Consider the following 18711-nt stretch of genomic DNA (forward strand, 5'->3'; position numbering starts at 1 on the left):
TATCGACCTAGTGTAAACACGCCATTATTTCGACGGATGAAAGAAACCATAACATTTGGACGTGAGATAATCGTGTCGTTTAACACAGTGAATACTTGAACCCAGAATAAACCTTTTTTGTTTACGGTTTGTATTTAGATGTGTTATTAGAAGACGTTTAGATGAAATTTGACTGAGATTGATCAATAATGAAACGGGGGTTAAGGTACCTACGTAATAAATAGGTATTAAAATAAGCTGATTAAAAATGAAATGAATATTTTTTATAGCTATAACTTCAGAATACAAGTAGCTTGCATTATAAATGTTAGACATAACTGGTTGGTGACTTTAACTTAAAAAAACACTAAAGAGGTTATTTTTTTGGGTTCGTGTGTCAGGAGTCTGCTGTAAGTATGAGGAATCGGTGGTGCTGAGAGCCGAAAGGTGGTAAACACCACAAGTGTACCTACGACAATATAAAGTACCTAATAATTGCTAAAAGAACAATTAGCTATCCGTCACCGGGGACAGTGGACACGACATTAGAATTAGTCATTAGGCAATTAAAACAGGCATTGATTGATGTACAGCTGTGTAGTAGATTTTACGGTAATTAAACAGTATTATTGTTTTCGTGAAGCGGTGGTAGTTTAGACGAAGCAGAGGTTCATTTTAATTCAGGGGCAAGGGGCCCAGTGTATCAGTGTACACCGACCGCCATGCAAAATTTGAGGAAACAAACTAAATGATGTACCGGATTGAATAAAAATAATTATAATTTTTTTTTAAAAAAGCAACCTCTAAAGTTTATGGAATTACAAATTATTTAACGGAAAGCTATTGAAATCAAATAAACCGGATCCATCCTCTAATGCATGGGTTTTTAACTTTTTTCTAGTCATGGACCCCTCTCAAATTGTCAGAGCCCACGGACCCATTCCGGAAATACTAGCTTGTACTGTTTGCGATTAAACTTTACTTACATACATGTCGCACCCCTCCTGGTAGAATGGTATAAGTGGTGTTATGTCAAGAACGTTTATTGCTCCACCAGATACAGAAAAATATAAGGCACAACCTCTCCAATTCTTGTAATTATATCGACTAATATTGTAGATAGACTTACAACAATCGGAGAGGATGTGGGTTATATTTTACTGTATCTAATGGAGCAATAAACATGTTTGACGTAACTCCACTTATGCCATTCTTCCATGAGGGGTGCGATATGTATAGTAAGTGTGACGGATGCTATTTCATTATGTTAGGTAGGCTTGCCACGGACTCCTGTCGTTCATTACACGGACCCCTTAGGAGTCCATGGACCACAGGTTAAGAAACTCTGCCCTAATGACACCCTTAAGGTCTCTTTCGCCTCGTCTCGTCTAGCCTAGTCGGTGGAAAAATAACCTTTTTTTTGCAGTCGGTTAAAAATAAATCTTAAACTCTCGGAGTCGTATCTTTGACCCACTCTGTAGCAATATCTCGCCTACGGTGAAAGAAAACATAGTGATGCAACCTGCACGTCGAAGAAGGTTACTAACCCTAAAAGCGTGTGAAGACCATCTTTGCGGAATATGGCTTAAACCTGCTCTCTTCACCCTTGCCCGGCAGTGAGATGTATAGTGAGTTGAAAATGATTGTATCCGTGTGTATCCTGTAAAAATACGTACTAAAACTATACTAAACAGTAAATTAAGTTTACCCAAAAATACCAATTTTTTTATAGTTTTTATTATGATAAAGATGTTCATCTATTTTATACACTCGAACCACAAACCACGTAGCCATGATTAGGCAACAGACTCTAATTCGCGTCCAGTAGGATTGAAGAAATTCGTGTTCGATCTTTGTACCAATAATAATAACTAGTCTATAACATCATACGTGATGATATGGGTAATTGACATCCTGTTTGTTAAAATACGGAAAGCAGTTTAGATTTCGCAGCTTAAATCATTGCCAGCGTGATTGTAACTATACATAGGGTTTAATACCGCGCCTTGTGGGACTACCATGTCGGGCTTCAGGGTACCACACAGCACCTATTTTTAAGTAGATGTCCAAGCAACATGAGTCACTCAATCTCTCCCAATCGGGAGACGTAAAGATATAAAACAGACATTAACCTACGTATAAAAATAGACTGGGTCGACATAACGAAAAATATTACATCTGGTCTTTCTTTATTTCGAAAAGTGACAAAGATTAATGGCATAAATGAATGCTACTAAGAAATTTCGTAAAGATGTTTTAATTTCGGTTACCTATCAGAAGTCCGAAAACACATTTTCCAGAAATATTCGAATCGAATTTTCATATCCTCGAAAGTAATTTTGAGAGGAAAATGTTTTTTCTTTTGAACCTAACTTAACCTAACCTAACCGAACCTAATCGTCTCTTTGCGATAAACATCCAACATATCCTGAAAGAACAACGGTTTCGTTATAATTCGGTTTTCGGGGTAATGAAAAATCGAACAAACGTTATTTCGGAAAAAATAAATTTGAGTTTGTGATAGGTTAACCGTAATTTCCTATCAAAATTATGCTAACTAGTTTACGTAATCGCATTTACTTGGAAAGTTGAACATAAATATAGAAGGACCAGCGCAAACTGGCGAACGGCGAAAGCAATCATCGAAGAGGACTTTGAGAGGACAGCGCATACTGATGAGGTTTATCCCTTAAGATGATACCACGGGTATCCGCCAGCGTACCGCAGAGTACCGTAAGTTTAAAGAGATTTAGGGTCGTATTCCAGAACTCTACTCAATACTCAAGTCAGGACTTGAGTATTGCACTGAGCACTGAAAATCATACTCAAGTCCTTGCCGTTAGGGTCGTATTTCCAGTGCTTGAAATCATACTCAAGTCTGCTCAAATCCTGACTTGAGCATTGAGTAGAGTTTTGGAATACGACCCTAAGATTCTTACACTAACGTCATAGTACTTTTAAGAAAATGTTATTTATGTTAAGAAAAATATTAATTTTTTTATGAAAGATAGTGACAAACATAACATTAATACGAGGAATAAAAATAAAGTAGCTGTTGACAGTCGTTTTTACAAAGTCTCAAATTCATTTATGGGGCAATGTATACGATTTTATAATAAGATTCCGATTGATATTCAAAATTTGTCATTTAGAGGTCTAAAACTATTGTGAAACATTAACTTTATACTAAAGGCTATTATACAACTTCTGCGTACTTGGATGATAAAAATCCGTATTAGTGACCCGTTTAGCTCTTGCAAGTAGTCTTGATTTATGTTTAAATTAAATATTGTAATGATAAATGTATTCAAACATATATATTTACAACAAGCAACCCCTAGAGTTTCTTGCTCATTCTTTTCTTGCCGCGAAATGCCGCGGCAATCGCTGACGTGCAACCAGTCACTCGGTATGATTCTGTTTCACCAGCGACTACGCAGTTGAAAAGTCTCCGACGCATCAAGCCAGACTCTGGCGCATACCGATGGACTCCGGCGCAAGTTTGAGCCCATGTCTATGGCTGCATGCGATAGACGTGTCCAACCCTGTCTCATTTCACCTTGGCGGTGGTGCTTTTCCGAACATTGCCTATGCGTGTCTTCACTACTATGATACTTAGTGACGGTGGTAAGCGTCACGTCTGTGCATAATAGTTGCAGTGTCGCTTAAAGGGCACACTGCCTCTGTGCCCGTCACCCTGAGACATAACTTGAAAAGTCTCATGTGCCTGTAATTTCACCAGCACTCTTACCTCTCAAATCCGGTGCACAGTAATGCTCGCATTACTGATTGACGGCAGAAATAGGTAAGGTGGTAGTACTACCCTGGACAAACTCTTTCACAAGGAGCTCTACTGCTACGATAATCTGGATTTCCAGATTCTATCTATCTTCTTCACATATACTATGTTGCATTTCATCGTTCTTTGGCAAACCTTGATCTAGAATTTTTGATTTTCGATCAAGGACCGTGTCTGCACACCGTATGTTACTCACATGAGCATCCTGCCCATCCTTATCTAATCACGACGTAAGTATAAATAAATAAAAAAAATACTGACGCACAACTATTTTTTATACCTCATTGATGATTTAGTTCACAGAAATGTTCTTCGATTGTAATTGCCACAATCTTTCGAAATTCTTAAGTAATTCTAAAGACCTCACAAGGACGTCTTTAATGTTATATTTATGTTTAGAAAATACTTTAAAAGCAATAAACTTGAACTAGTTTTGATATTTCGAAATTATTAGTCACTTCGTAATGTGTTCAATTTGTCTTTACTTCATGATAATCTCGTCAATAAAATGTAGAGTAGAAAAAATCATAGCTAAATGACCTACCGAAACAATAAATAGATGTAACAGAGGTTTTGATTGAAGTTCTCCGAAATACCATCGTTAGATGTAAGATTACAAACATTTTACGATTATCGTGTCTTACGATATCTTTTATAACATCATCCAATCTAATCATCCATAACATTTATAGTGTCCACGGGCTAACAAGTTTGCTGAACCGGTTTTCATTTGCTTTGTCTTTCCATTCTGCGATCATATTCCCTGGCAAATTTCCCGCGTTTTGAGTGAATAATAAAAAAAATTATAAACTAAAACGACGATTAAAAAAAAGTTTTCGAAAATTTTAAGCAATGGGTTCGTAAATATTCTTATATCACATTAGCGATATGCTATGGCTTCAAAATTGATTAATGAAATTAATGGACGCGCTTTGTACGGAAGAATAGTTAAAAACGTCAAATAACATTAATATATATGACAAGATATAAAACGATTGTTTAAAGCACTTATTATTCCTCCTACTAACAATGGGAGTGTTTAGCATAAAAACAAATTAATTTAATGTAGGTACGATGCTATATGGAATGAACATATCTTGATATAAAATAAGAGCGGTGTTGATAATCGGGACAGTGTACGTACAAACGTTCGAAGAGCGCGGAGCGCGCTCAATAAAAATGGCTATGCGTGAATAAAAGTGATTCAAGACGATGATTGTTCCCCTTTATATTATATTTTTAGTAGCTTTTATAAAAGCCCAACCGTGTGAGGACAGTGGTAAAATCGATATAACAGCGGGTCGTAAATTTCATGATGGTTCAATTGTTTACAATCATATAACATTTCCGCCAAATTTTGTGTTCGAGCAAAATGTTACCGGTGAATTTAGGAGCTTTGGTTGCATTTGTGAAGTTACAAAATGTTTAAGAAAGTGTTGTGAATTGGGAAAAGTTTTGGATACAGGAACGAAAAAATGCATGGAATCACCGAAGGAAGACAAGTTATTAGTAAATGGTTTGAGATTGCATTATATGAAGACTTATCAAAGTACTGTGGCTGTGGACAAGGATTTTACATTGTTTTATGGGTGGCCGTGTCGTCCTTCCACCGTCTATATCGAGGACTCTGATTGGTTTGTGCAAGAGGTAATTATTATTTTTTATATAAACTTAAATGCATGGAATCAGTTTCCATTGTTTTTTATACCTAATCTGTGTTTAATGATGATTGTGATTATGTTTTTTGATGTATTAGCATAATGACTACAGGTAGTCTAGAAATAGATATAGGAATAGGGTTTATTTTGTGTAAGGTGTTATTTTTAATCGACTTCAAAAAAATACGATGTTCGCAATTCGACTGTTTTTTTTTTGTGTTGTGTTACGCGATTATTATGACATAATTTGTAAACCGATTTCTTGATTTTTTTCTTGTTGAAAAAGGAGTAATGGGACCATTCAAATTTGAAGAAAATATTCCACCTCTAAGAGTGTCAAATTGTTTTACATATGCCACAACCGCGTAATAGACATTTATTCGAATTGACTGTTTAAAATTGGATTATATTTTCATTGATTTATTGTTTTTTTGTTGTTTTATTTTTTGTTTTACTTTTATTTTTTGTCTTTTTTTTTCTTTCTGTATATTTTTGTGTTGTGGCTTGTAATAAATGAAGTCTATTCTGTTCTATTGTAAATTAGGGAATGAATCCGTTTTATTGAATTTCACCCACTTTCCGCCAACTGATTTCAATAAAACTTGGCAAATAGATGTAATTTCACAACATTTTGAGGTCGGTTGTTCTTTTATAAAAAAGTTATAATTATTTTAAAATACTTCAAGAAAAGTTAATGCGTTGTTAGTATTTATTTCTGAACGTAGCGCAACGGATTTTTTTTAAAAATAAAGTTATAATTTATCGAGTTCTTAGGTTTTTGCGATTGTTACACATAGGATCAACTCACACTGGTGCAAATATATATTTCTATATTTGCATAACACAAATTTGTACCTTAATGATGGGAAAATTGAGATGAATATAGTATAGGCGAAAAACGTGACGCGTCGCAACGCGTCGACTCTGCGCCAGTGTGAGTTGTGCCATAGGAAATGAAACTATTTTTCCGAATTTAAATCGCGTATTTTTGTTTGGTCACGCTTGACTGAGTAAACACTTTACGGGTCCTGTAATGGTCCCGAAACGTTGGTTTGTTTGAAAAAACAAATGTACGCTATTTAAATCCGGAATAATAGTTTCATTCTTTCTTTCATAGTTTTTAATATTCAAACATTGACTTATCGTGAGGTCAAATGTCACAATGATTTTGCTTATTGAAATTGATTTATCATCAGACTCGATCTGTAACATGGTAGCAAGGCAACAGTCACCGTTTGAGTCCAGTTATAATGATGATTTCTTTCTGTTGTTCGATTTTCGTATCAATAATAATAACAAACTATTACAAGTATTTTCACAAAAATATAATACCTATTTCAATATCATAGTAATAAAATAAATAAATATTTGACAACATCACACACGATGTTCTGATCCCAAAGTGACTATCTAAAATATTTGTGTTATGGAAATCGGAAACAACGGTACCACAAACACCCAGACCCGAGAAAATGTAGAAATATTTCTACATTGGCCTGGCCGGGAATCGAATCCGGGACCTCACAGATGGCGACATGAAAACCGGTGTGCCAGCGACTCGATCATGGAAGTCGTCAATACAGTAAAACATAATCATGACGTACGATAAATAAATATTATCATCATTGTTTCACCATTTTACCCTTATTCCTTTACTTGGGGTGCGATATCACCGCATTCTTCGCTTTCTATTTTTCTTCAACGTGTAGGTTGTTACATGCATGACGTACGGGGAGAGGGCGAAGGCAGTTCGCTGCTCGCCTGATCCCCTAGTGAGACCAGCGGGCTCTGGACAGGGACTCCGGAGCCTACATTACACGGCCTCACTCGTCTGGGAGGCGGGTCGGAGGACAACCGACTCGTCCCTCCGTTGGCGCGGGAGCCCTGGCGGCCGGGCGGCGTCGTAGTGAATGTTCACTGATCCCACGGCGCCGACTCAACCGGCGAGAGGGAAACCCGGGGGGGTTTTAGTGGGGTAGGCCTTCCAGTGTGGAGGGAGAGTCCCCACATAACCCCTGAGTCTCCCTGGGCTCAGGGGTATCCATAAAGACTTCCCGCCCGTCAAAAAAAAAAAAAAAAAAAGGTTGTTACATGCATTACCATGTAATGGTACCAACAACTGCAATAACAGGTTTTAAGCATTAATACAAAGAAAAATTCTTTCGACCGGACAAGACAACACTTTTAGTAACAATAGGGCTCTATGCGAAAAAGTTCGTCCCGTAGCACTAGGTGGCACCACCTTAACTATTTCCACCGCCAAGCAGTAATGTGACACATGAGACTTGTCAACTTACTTGTATGTCTCAGGATAACGGGCGTAGTGGCAGTGCTCCTCGGATCGTCGCAATTTAAAGCTCTAAGTGGCTCTAAGCTATGGACAGGCGTATCGTTAACCATCAGGCGTAAGCTTGTTCGTCGCGTCAATTGACATCATAAAAAAATCCAGATTATGTAGTTCAATACTGATGGACAAAGTAGCGGGTAGCGGAAGGTTGGAAGAAGGAAAATGTCATGGCTTCGAAACATCAGGGAGTGGACCGGCATCAAGATCGTGGAACAACTGTTCAGGCTAGCTCTGGGCAAAGAAAGGCATAGAAAACTGACTGCCGACCTTCAACAATGGAGAGGCACTTGAAGAAGAAGTAGTAGTACGGGGACTACAGAATAAAGCAAAGAATACCTCTCGTAACTGTAGGTAAGCATATTGAACCTAGAAGCAAATAAGTTTGTGAAATACCAACATAATATATTTGATTCTCTAAAGATAGCCACCCTAATGACACTCCTCATGTCTTTGCAGAGAAAATCCAACTACAGTCAACAGAGAAGGATTCTAGTCACTTTGATCATTATACGAACAATTAGGGACAATTTAAGACACAAAAGTAAACTATAAAAGTTAAAGCAAGGTTCAGAAAATGTATATTCGTATGTTATGTAGACGCGAACCTGTGTCTGTTCCAAACCATTTTTTAAGTTTATTATAAATTCGATCTCTAAATTATGTTTTATTTACATATTAAATACAGTTTGAAAATTCGCACCCGTGGTCAGGGCCCCGTCACTCGTTCAAGGTATGCGATAAGTGCCTACCGTTGAGAGCGCCGACGTCGGCGCAAGAGCCCATATAAATCTTTCATTTATGAGCATTCGGTTCCGCACGATTGCGCACGGCGGGCAACGTTATTTTCACTTCTCTGAGCCGCGTGCTTAGGTTCTTTTTCCCTCGTAGTGAGCGCCTGATGTCTTTAGTCAGATTTAGTAGGCTATTATAGCCTAGGTATTTTCGATTTTATGAAGAACTGTACACGTTTTGTACAATAAGATTCCGGAGCATATAATAAGATTATCATTTCCTTACCACATTAATAACATTTTGAATAATAACGCAACAACAACACACTCATAGCCCCGCACTAGGGAAACCCTGTATCGCGGGTGCCATGGATACACACATAGACAACCACAAATTACACCCAAACTCAAGAGACAAATAAATGTAAGCCGTACATACATATTTTTCTCGGCATGAGAACCGAACCCAGGACCTCTGCGTGGCAGTCCAGCATGGTAACCGTTCGGCCACGGAGGGAGTTATATTACAAAATTGAAGACTAGATAAAGATGTGTGGAAAAACGACACGGCTCTAGATTCCACACAAATATGTTTCAAAGTGTATTCCATAGCATTTAAGTTTATTTGAAAAGAGCAATCCCTGGAGTTTCTAGCTAGTTCTTTTCAGGGAAGTCAGCGTAGTGAACAAGCAGTAGCTTAAATGTGACGTTTTCAAGTAAATTTAAAATTAAATTTATTTTACCTACGGAATAAATGTATCTTTGACTTTACGATTTTGTATGAGAGCGATGTATCTGTTAGGTAGTATCTGTGCCGTGGTCACATCTGGAAAATAAAATTTACTTTATGATATAGATTTTACGAACGAAATTAGTGGATAACTTTTATATGGCTTACAAAGGAGAGTTGTACAATTTCGCATATAGGTAATTTGTTTCATGTAGTTCGTATTATTTTTATGTCCTTCACGTGATAAAAGCACTCTTGACATATGATCACATGCAGTTTTATTATACTCAGGGGACGAAGTATTATTTCGTTTGTTGAGACATGAATGGGCCTACAGAATGAATCATAATTAGGTTCCAAAATGTCATGAAATGTCATTGTGAAAGGGTGAATGTTGGTGTACTAAACCTTCTATATTTAACGAAATTGGAAAGGGAGGAGGTTTTCATTTTATATAATTTTAATTATCTATTACAACATATTACCATAAAACAAATCATTTAACAACACCCCCCAAAACAAACGCGCTACAGAGACAAGAAAATATTCAAGTGCGAGAAACGACACACGAATGACATCTACATAGGGCGCACTATAAGTTTCCGGAACTAATATTTAAAAAGTAATTACAACATTTGAAACAGGAACTCTTTGGCTGTAGTTCGTTTCCTCTGACTGTCACTTGTTTTTACGTTGTGGCGTCATTTTAGAATTGGTTGTCTACATCACCACATGATGTTAAATTATGTTTAAATCCATTTTTAACCATGATTTAACTCGTGAAAATTTTCGTACTATGATTTTCTACGACTTTAAGTGTAATTTAACAGCTCCGCGGAGCTTCCCTCGGCTCCAAACTGCTTTTGGTGACGAAGCACCATGCAAGACGACTATTTATAGCTGGTTTGCAGAATTCAAACGCGGTCGTGTGAATCTCAGTGACGAATTTCGGGATGGTCACCCATCCACTGCTGTGAACAACAAAAACATCGATGCTGTGCGCCGTATGATCAAAATAGACAGGCATGTGACATACCATGATATTCGGGCATCTTTAGGCATAGGCATGAGTCAAATACAATCGATACTACATAAACATTTGAGTGTGAAAAAGCTGTGCTCTCGGTGGATCCCACACAATTTGACAGAGGCTCAAAAAACGGATCGCGTCACTTGGTGCAATGCCATGCTTACCAGATTCAACGAAGGGGCGTCAAATTTGATGTAGGACATAGTAACAGGTGACGAAAAAAGATACGATCCCAAAACAAAGCAGCAATCGAGCGTATGGGTCTTTCGAGATGAGCCGAAACCAACCAAAGTTGCACGCGAGCAAAGTGCCTCTAAGCGGATGATTGCTTCTTTTTTTAATAAAACTGGACACGTGGCTGCAAAAGCAACAGCTTTGGAGAATCATTGTACCGTGAATAGTGATTGGTACACGACCATTTGTTTGTCTTTGCACTATAATGCCAGTTCTCACACGACCACACAGAAAAATGAATTTTTGAAGGTGAACAATGTTGACCTTATGAGCCATCCCGCGTGCAGTCCCGACCTGGCATCTTGTGGCTTTTATTTATTTCCAAAAATTAAGAACCAGTTACGCGGTCAACGATTTTCATCACCTGAAGAGGCTGTCGAAGAGTATGAAGAATATGTTTCAGAGATTGTCACGAAGGAGTGGCATAACTTTTTTCAAAATTGATTCATTCGTATGAGAAAGTGCATTAACGCTAACGGAGAATATTTTGAGAAACAATAAATTCATTTCTGACCATTTATGGTATTTTTTTCTTATTCATTCCGGAAACTTAAAGTGCGCCCCACGTTATTTTGGCCACGACAAAATGGCGGCACAAAAAGTGTTTTTGATCCCGATCGTGTTACAAGTATCATAAAATTATTTACGACCTTAAACTTATTCTTTTATTATAATTATTGTGAATTGTTCTAAGTTTTATCAGATTATATAGCTGGAAAGCAGATGTCTAAAATAGGAAAAAAGTTTTTTTTTGCTTTTTTTACATTTATACAATTATGATTCATTACATAAAAAGTTATGTACATTGTCATTATTTGGAATTTCAATTTTTATGTTGTGATGTAAGTTAAATTTTAATCAAACTTCGAGTTCTTAGGTTTTCGCGTTTGTTACACATAGGAAATGATAATAACCAACCAATACAGTAAAACATTTAGGGCCCTTTACAGGTCCCATTACAGGCAACCGTGACTATGTGACCTGTAAAGGGCCTGAAACGTTGGTTTGTTTGAAAAAACAAATTATACGCGATTTAAATCCAGAACAAATAGTTTCATTTCCTATTTAATCAAAATTGATCAAAGTTCAAATTTGTAATGGACGATATAAGGTCCAACAAAACTGGAACTATTTTCGGGACAAGTTCCATACATGAAACCAGTGCTTCTTTCCAAATAGAAACAATAATATAAATTGGCGGTCTCAAATCTATAAGCAACGCAGTTCCTCTGGAACCCAGAACACTCAGACAAGAACCATTTATATAATTTCCCAAATTGTTCCTTCCGGTAATCGAACCCTGAACCACGTCGTCCAGCGCCCACTGAAGATTAACCAGCTGTTTCATATAAAACGTACGTACGTATCTGGCCGACTAAAAGGTACAATACCCGAGTATGCTAATTTTAAATCATGTCGTCGTTCTGTGTCGATGGAGTGCCAATGTCCGGATTTAGTACGTTTAGTATTCTGCTAAATATTAAAAATAGTAATTCGAAGATTTTTATTGTAGTTTTAATAGTCGACATCGATCGTTAGTGCTTGAATGAATGAATGCTGTTATGACCTTTTTTGACGCCGCCTGCTTTGTATAGCTGGCCCTTAGAAAAAAATAAAAGAAGCTGGCCAGCCATCGAGTATATAACCAGAAGTAGAGACGACTAAACCTATTCTACCAAATCATTACGGTGACAACTGCGGCCCGATAAGCCAGTCCGAATTCGAAATAATTGACGGGTGTCGTCAATTGTTTCACCTCAAATCGACCAGATTAACTTGAGCTTTGCTATAATGGACGAAATTTGAAAAATTTATTGCTGATGAAATTTGGTTCCGTTTGTTTTGTAAGTAGATGTTTTGCTGTTTTTCCCACACCGTCGAATAGAACACCCCCCATTGTTAGAGATTATTATCTTTATTACAATAAATAAATACAGAATATTTTTGGAATATATGGAGACATACACACAGGTCAGTTGTTGGCGCTGTACTATTTCAGTTTTCTAATTTGTGATTTCAGCGCAAGCGCGAGTTGATATTAACAGTGATATAAGGCGCATTTGCCTGATGAATTGCCAGGGATAGATGGCCCTTATTTCTTCTCTACTTCTGGTTATATACTCGATGTGGCCTGCTGATGGAATTTTATTCCAGTTGTTTATGTGGACGATGGAATAGGATGAAATAAAGAAAGTCGTTAGAATCGTTTTTAAATGGCATCACTGCTATTTCAAATTTTAGCATAAAACCAAATATTATCATGCCGAACGGTTACCATGCCGGACTGCCACGCAGAGGTCCCAGGTTCGATTCCCGGGCCGGGAGAAATAGTTGTATGGCCTACAATTATTTGTCTCGTGAGTTTGGGTGTAATTTGTGATAGTCTATGTGAAAGAAAACACTCACGCCCGAGAAGTAATTATTAAATATTTTATTCAAAAATCTTATACATTTTATATTGGTTCCACATTTTGAAAATGATAGGAGTCAAAGTATTTCCTTTTTTTTACCCGACTCCACATACACGCAGGTATTCTCAAATGAGGTTTCATTACCTCTAACACCCCCTCTTAATGAAAACTTAATTAATAAATGTAAGGGGGGGGACCTCTTACTTATAAACAAAACTGAACTCAACACAGCCCTAGCATTATTCTAAATTTTTCAAAAAGCATTCTGTCAAGAGGTTTTGTAAAGATATCGGCTAACTGTTCCTTGCTATCAATGTACCTCAAAACGACAGCTCCTTTATGTACTTGTTCTCGGATATAATTGTGCCTAATATCTATGTGCTTAAGACGCTTTGAATCTAAACTCTCAGCTATTTTAATTGCACCCTGATTATCCTCGTACAAAATTGTGCTAGGCATTTTATCATACAAGAATGTATCTTCTAACATTTTACATAACCACGCAGCTTGAGTACAAGCTTGACTGAGTGCCATGTACTCAGCCTCAGTAGACGATAAAGCTACACACTGTTGCTTTTTAGAAAGCCAGCTTACAGTACACCCAAAAACTTTAAATACGTAACCAGTTGTAGACTTACGGTCTAGCAGGTCACCTGCCCAATCTGAATCTACATAACCTTCAATAAAAGAATCAGAATATTTTTTATGAAATATTAACCCTAACTCCATAGTTCCTTTTAAATAACGTAAAACTCTTTTAATAGCTGTCCATAATTCTTCAGAAGCGCAAGATTGGTAACGACTCAGTATTGACATACTATTAGCTAAATCTGGTCTCGTGGCTAACATACAATACATAAATGCACCGATAGCTTTTCTACATTTAATTTCGATGGCTTCGTTTTCAGACATATGTAATTTCAGTAAACTGTGTTTTACACTTTGGTCCATCGGTGTGGACACCGGCTTACACTCATGCATGTTAAATTTCCGTAATAATCCTGCGATATATTCTGTTTGGCTTAAAACTGTATGGTCACCGTTCTGTAACACATTTATGCCAAGATAGCACTTAGCAATACCTAGATCTTTAACTTTAAAACATTTCTGTAAATAGTTCTTTATATTGAGCAATTCATTATTGTCTGTCGACATAATTAGGAAATCATCGACGTACACCAGGAAATAAGTTTTAATACTGTTACTCACTTTATAATAAAAACAATAATCATTTTTACTGGCTATAAAACCATATTTTCTTAAAGTGTCATCTAATGTGTCATACCAATACTTAGGCGACTTTTTAAGACCGTACAGAGCTCGATTTAATTTACATACTTTATCACTTTCTATATTAAAATTCACAGGCAAACTCACATACACAAGTTCATTTATCTTACCATTAAGGAAAGCCGTACAGACGTCCATTTGATGCTGTTTAATTCCCAATTTCACACTTATTGCAACAAACATTCTGAAAGTTGTGAGCTGTGCGACCGGCGAGTAAACTTCGGATGCCGATACAAATTCTTTTTGTTTGAAACCACGAGCTACTAAACGCGCCTTAAAAAACTTATTTCCGTCTTCGCCTTTCTTTATTTTAAAAAGCCATTTGGTATCAACTGGCTTGCAATCAGCCGGCTTGGGAACAACAGTCCACGTGTTATTCTCCGCAAGGGATGATATTTCCTTCTCCATTGCATCAATCCACTTATCAGCTTCATTGCCGTTAATTGCTTCTTCATAAGACTTAGGTTCAAATACTTCGGCAAAATGAAGTACACTATACATTTCTGAGTCTTCATATCTTTGAGGTGGTCGAATCTTACTACGATCTCTCAATCTCCTTTGTTCGCTTTGTTGACTTTGCTCGATATCAATTGTTTCTACAGATTCTTCGTTGGTAACTGTTTCGAGTTGACTATTATTTATTCTTGTTTCCATCCTTTCAACCTCTACTTCTTTTTCATTTTCCTCAATTTCACAATTATTACTATCAGTAGAGTCAATTACGCGTGAAATCGGCCGTTCCGTCTTTGTTTCTTCGATATCTGTATTTGACAGCAAAATTATATCCCTGGTCAAAATAACATCGTCTTTTTCAGGAACATAAACACGATATCCTTTTACATTTTCTTCATATCCCACAAATATTCCAATCGCGTTCTTATCGTCCCACTTCTTACGAATTTCCTTCGGAATGTGAAAAGAAACACGATTGCCAAAAACTTGAAAAGTATTAAAATCAACTGATTTGTTTGTCCAAAGTTCAAACGGTGTTTTTTTCTTTACGGGACTTGGGCCAGTTCTATTTAGTACATAAATGGCTGTATTCACAGCTTCTGCCCAAAATCTCTTGGTCATTGACTTTGCTTTCAACATTGTTCTGGCAGCTTCTACAATTGTGCGCATTTCCCGTTCAGCCCTACCGTTTTGTTGAGGCGTGTACCTTATAGAGTTTTGATGTACGATTCCATATTTATTCAACATTTTACATACCTCATTGTTGACAAATTCTGTTCCGTTATCCGTCCTTAATATTTTTAATTTGTATCCAGTCTGTTTTTCTACTAGAGCAATAAAATTGTCAATGCAGTTTTTAACTTCGTACTTGTTTTTGATGAAATATACTTTTCTGAAATTACTGTAATCATCTTTGAACAGAAGAAAATATTTAGAACCACCAATAGATGAAACTTCCATAGGACCGCAGAGGTCGGCATGTACTAACTCACACGGAGAATTTGCACGATTTTCACTACGTATAAAGATATCTCTATGTTGTTTACCAGCACAGCAACTTTCACAAACAGCAATTGAAATATTTTTGTAAATTACACCGTGCTCTGACAGTACATTTTTGATTTGTGTCAAATTTTGATGTGCTAGTCTGTCATGCCAGTCAATCAAATCAAGAACAACATTACTTGAAGGAGGTTGGTTATACAAACGAAAAATCATTTTAAACAGATTTCCATTTCGCTCAGCAATAGCCTTAACAGACCCTTCAGAATCTATTATTTTACACAATTTACTATCAATAATTGTACTGTACCCTTTATCTACAGCTCTACTTACTGAGAATAAGTTTACCTTTAAATCCGGCACATACAAAACATTTGATATAGTGGTTTCTATCCACTGGTTACCATTGTAAGCTTCTAACCTAATACACCCAATACCTTTTATCGACAGCATTGATCCGTCGCCTATTTTAACAGTTTTATTCTTTTCTGTAGTTAATTCAATGAACATGTCCTTGTCTTTACACATATGTTCTGATGCTCCAGAGTCCATAAACCACTCAACTAGGTTGTTATCCGTTGTTCCAACAAATGCGTTAGCTGCTTGACAGTTATATGTGCATCCGTGTTCTTTGTCACGACCTCGGTTGCCTCCTCTATTTGCAAACTTGTGTAAGTTGAATCTACATTCATTCGCAAAGTGGCCAAACTTTCCACAATAATGGCATTTTATGCCCGCTTTGCAATACCTTGTTTCATGACCGGATCGGTTGCATTTTTGGCAAGTAACGGAAACTCTATATTTACGTGATTGCAAAGGATGAGATCGCATTGCTAACGCTTGCATTGGCACGTTTTCTTTTAATCTGTGCTCTTCAAGCAGCAGTCTAGACGTGAGTTCATTCAAAGTTTGATATTCTCGGGGTACTGATTCCCATGCAGTGACAAAATGATTGTAGACCGCAGGTAGTGACGTTATTATTTTTGTTATCATCATAGTCTCAGATATATTTTCTTTGTTTTCTGCAAGTTTGTTACGTATTTCCTCGAGCTTTGCGACAAACATACATATACCTTCTTCTTCATATTTGATAGAGAAAAATTTCTGCTGTAGTAAATGAGTATCTATATTCGTTTTAGGCTCAAAAACAGATTTCAATTTTGTAAACATTTGGTATGCCGTTTTGCATGATAGGACCAAGTTCATAGTTCCCTCCTCTAATCTATTTATAATGATTTCTTGTGCTTTTGCATCTTTGTCGAGAAACTTTTCATCCGGATTGTCATTTTCTTTTTCAATATTAGAATATAGTTGCTTAGCTTTTAACAATATTTCGATTTGAAATTTCCAGACCACAAAATTAGAGCCATTAGTTCTAAGTTTCACATTGCAGGACTCCATTTTGAATTTTCTTCTTCTTCTTCTTCTTACCTTCTCGTATTTCAAAATTTCAACCGCTTAGTTACGTTATTTATTTATTTATTAGTGCCTTCTTATAGCCCATAACCTGAAAGAAAACACTCACGCCCGAGAAGTAATTATTAAATATTTTATTCAAAAATCTTATACATTTTATATTGGTTCCACATTTTGAAAATGATAGGAGTCAAAGTATTTCCTTTTTTTTACCCGACTCCACATACACGCAGGTATTCTCAAATGAGGTTTCATTACCTCTAACACTATGTGTGTGCCCATGGCACCCGCGACACAGGGTTTCCCTACTTCGGGGCTATGTTGAGTGTGTGCTTTATTTATATTTATTTATTATTTATCTCAATGGAATTACAATGAGTAGAGGATTCATGAAAATTAGCAGAATTGAGAGGTAAAGTGACGAGTTAAACACAGCTGCTCAGACACGAATCGATTCTTTCCAAGAAATCGTGTTAAGTCACTTCTCATGATTTGTATTCTATAGATTCGCTCACGTTTACAATATTGTGCATTTTAATACAAATAACGTTGTCTGCATACATAATACGAATATTTCGCTTTTATTAAGGAAGTAATTTTGTAATTACGTTTAACAGTCAAGGTAAGGCCGATTCTTTATTGGTAAAATGTTGTTTTTTTATTATTTTTTCCCCTGACACAATAAAAGGGGCGCTGTGGTATTGCAGCTTCCAAACCGATGGATTTTAGTAGTAGTAGTAGAACTTCTTGTGAAGCGGTAACAAGGAAAGTATTTTTGCCACCAAGCAGTAATGCAAGTATTACTGCGTTCGGGTTTTGAAGGGACTAGTCAACTTAAGGTTCAGGGGGTCGCCGTGCCCGTGCCCTAGCTATTTGCGGCATTGTAACTCAAGGACAGGCGTGTCGCTTTCCACCACACGCACGATTTGTTGATCCCGTCAGTCGATATCATAAAGTATTGACCTGTAAGCGGTTTTTTTAGTGGAAGGCTGGTTTAATCGTGATGGTTCTTAGCTATGTTTGATGAACATCCAATCAGCTGTTTAGTAGTTATTTGTTATGCAAGGCTGAAAAGTTGTTGTTTGACGCGTGCTTGTATTGAAACTTGAGCAAGCGAAGGAACGTAAGATCAAAAATAGCGCGTAGTGACACTCAGGATTCTATTTAATATAAATTCAAATGGTTACGCCTTCGTACCTGTTATGTAGCATTCTGAAATATTATTTAATAAAATAATTTGTATATTTTAATAATTTCACATAAATGTATTGGCGTTGTTCTGCTTAGGAGCACAGTGACGCGTTTAAAGAGACTCTAATTAGCAAAGATACGACGTTCTTTTTTTAAACTCATTATAGTTCTGTGTACTGAACTATAATTAGTTTTTTTTCAGTTCAGTAACAAGTTCCATAGACAATAGAATTTTGGTTAAAAACTAAAAAAAGCGCTTTTGTATATCACAAATAATTCATAAAATTATAATTGACAGATTAAATATAGTCGAAATAGTTATTTCTTATGTTGATGAAACAAAAACAGTTGAACTATAACAAATCGGTTTTAATAAAAAGAATTAGTTGCCGTTGTCAATTTAATGTCATAATAATAAGAATTAAATGTACCAACCGATT

Source organism: Hyposmocoma kahamanoa, unplaced genomic scaffold (genome assembly GCF_003589595.1).
Source record: "Hyposmocoma kahamanoa isolate Upper Pololo Valley unplaced genomic scaffold, ASM358959v1 88, whole genome shotgun sequence".
Classification (NCBI taxonomy): Eukaryota; Metazoa; Arthropoda; class Insecta; order Lepidoptera; family Cosmopterigidae; genus Hyposmocoma; species Hyposmocoma kahamanoa.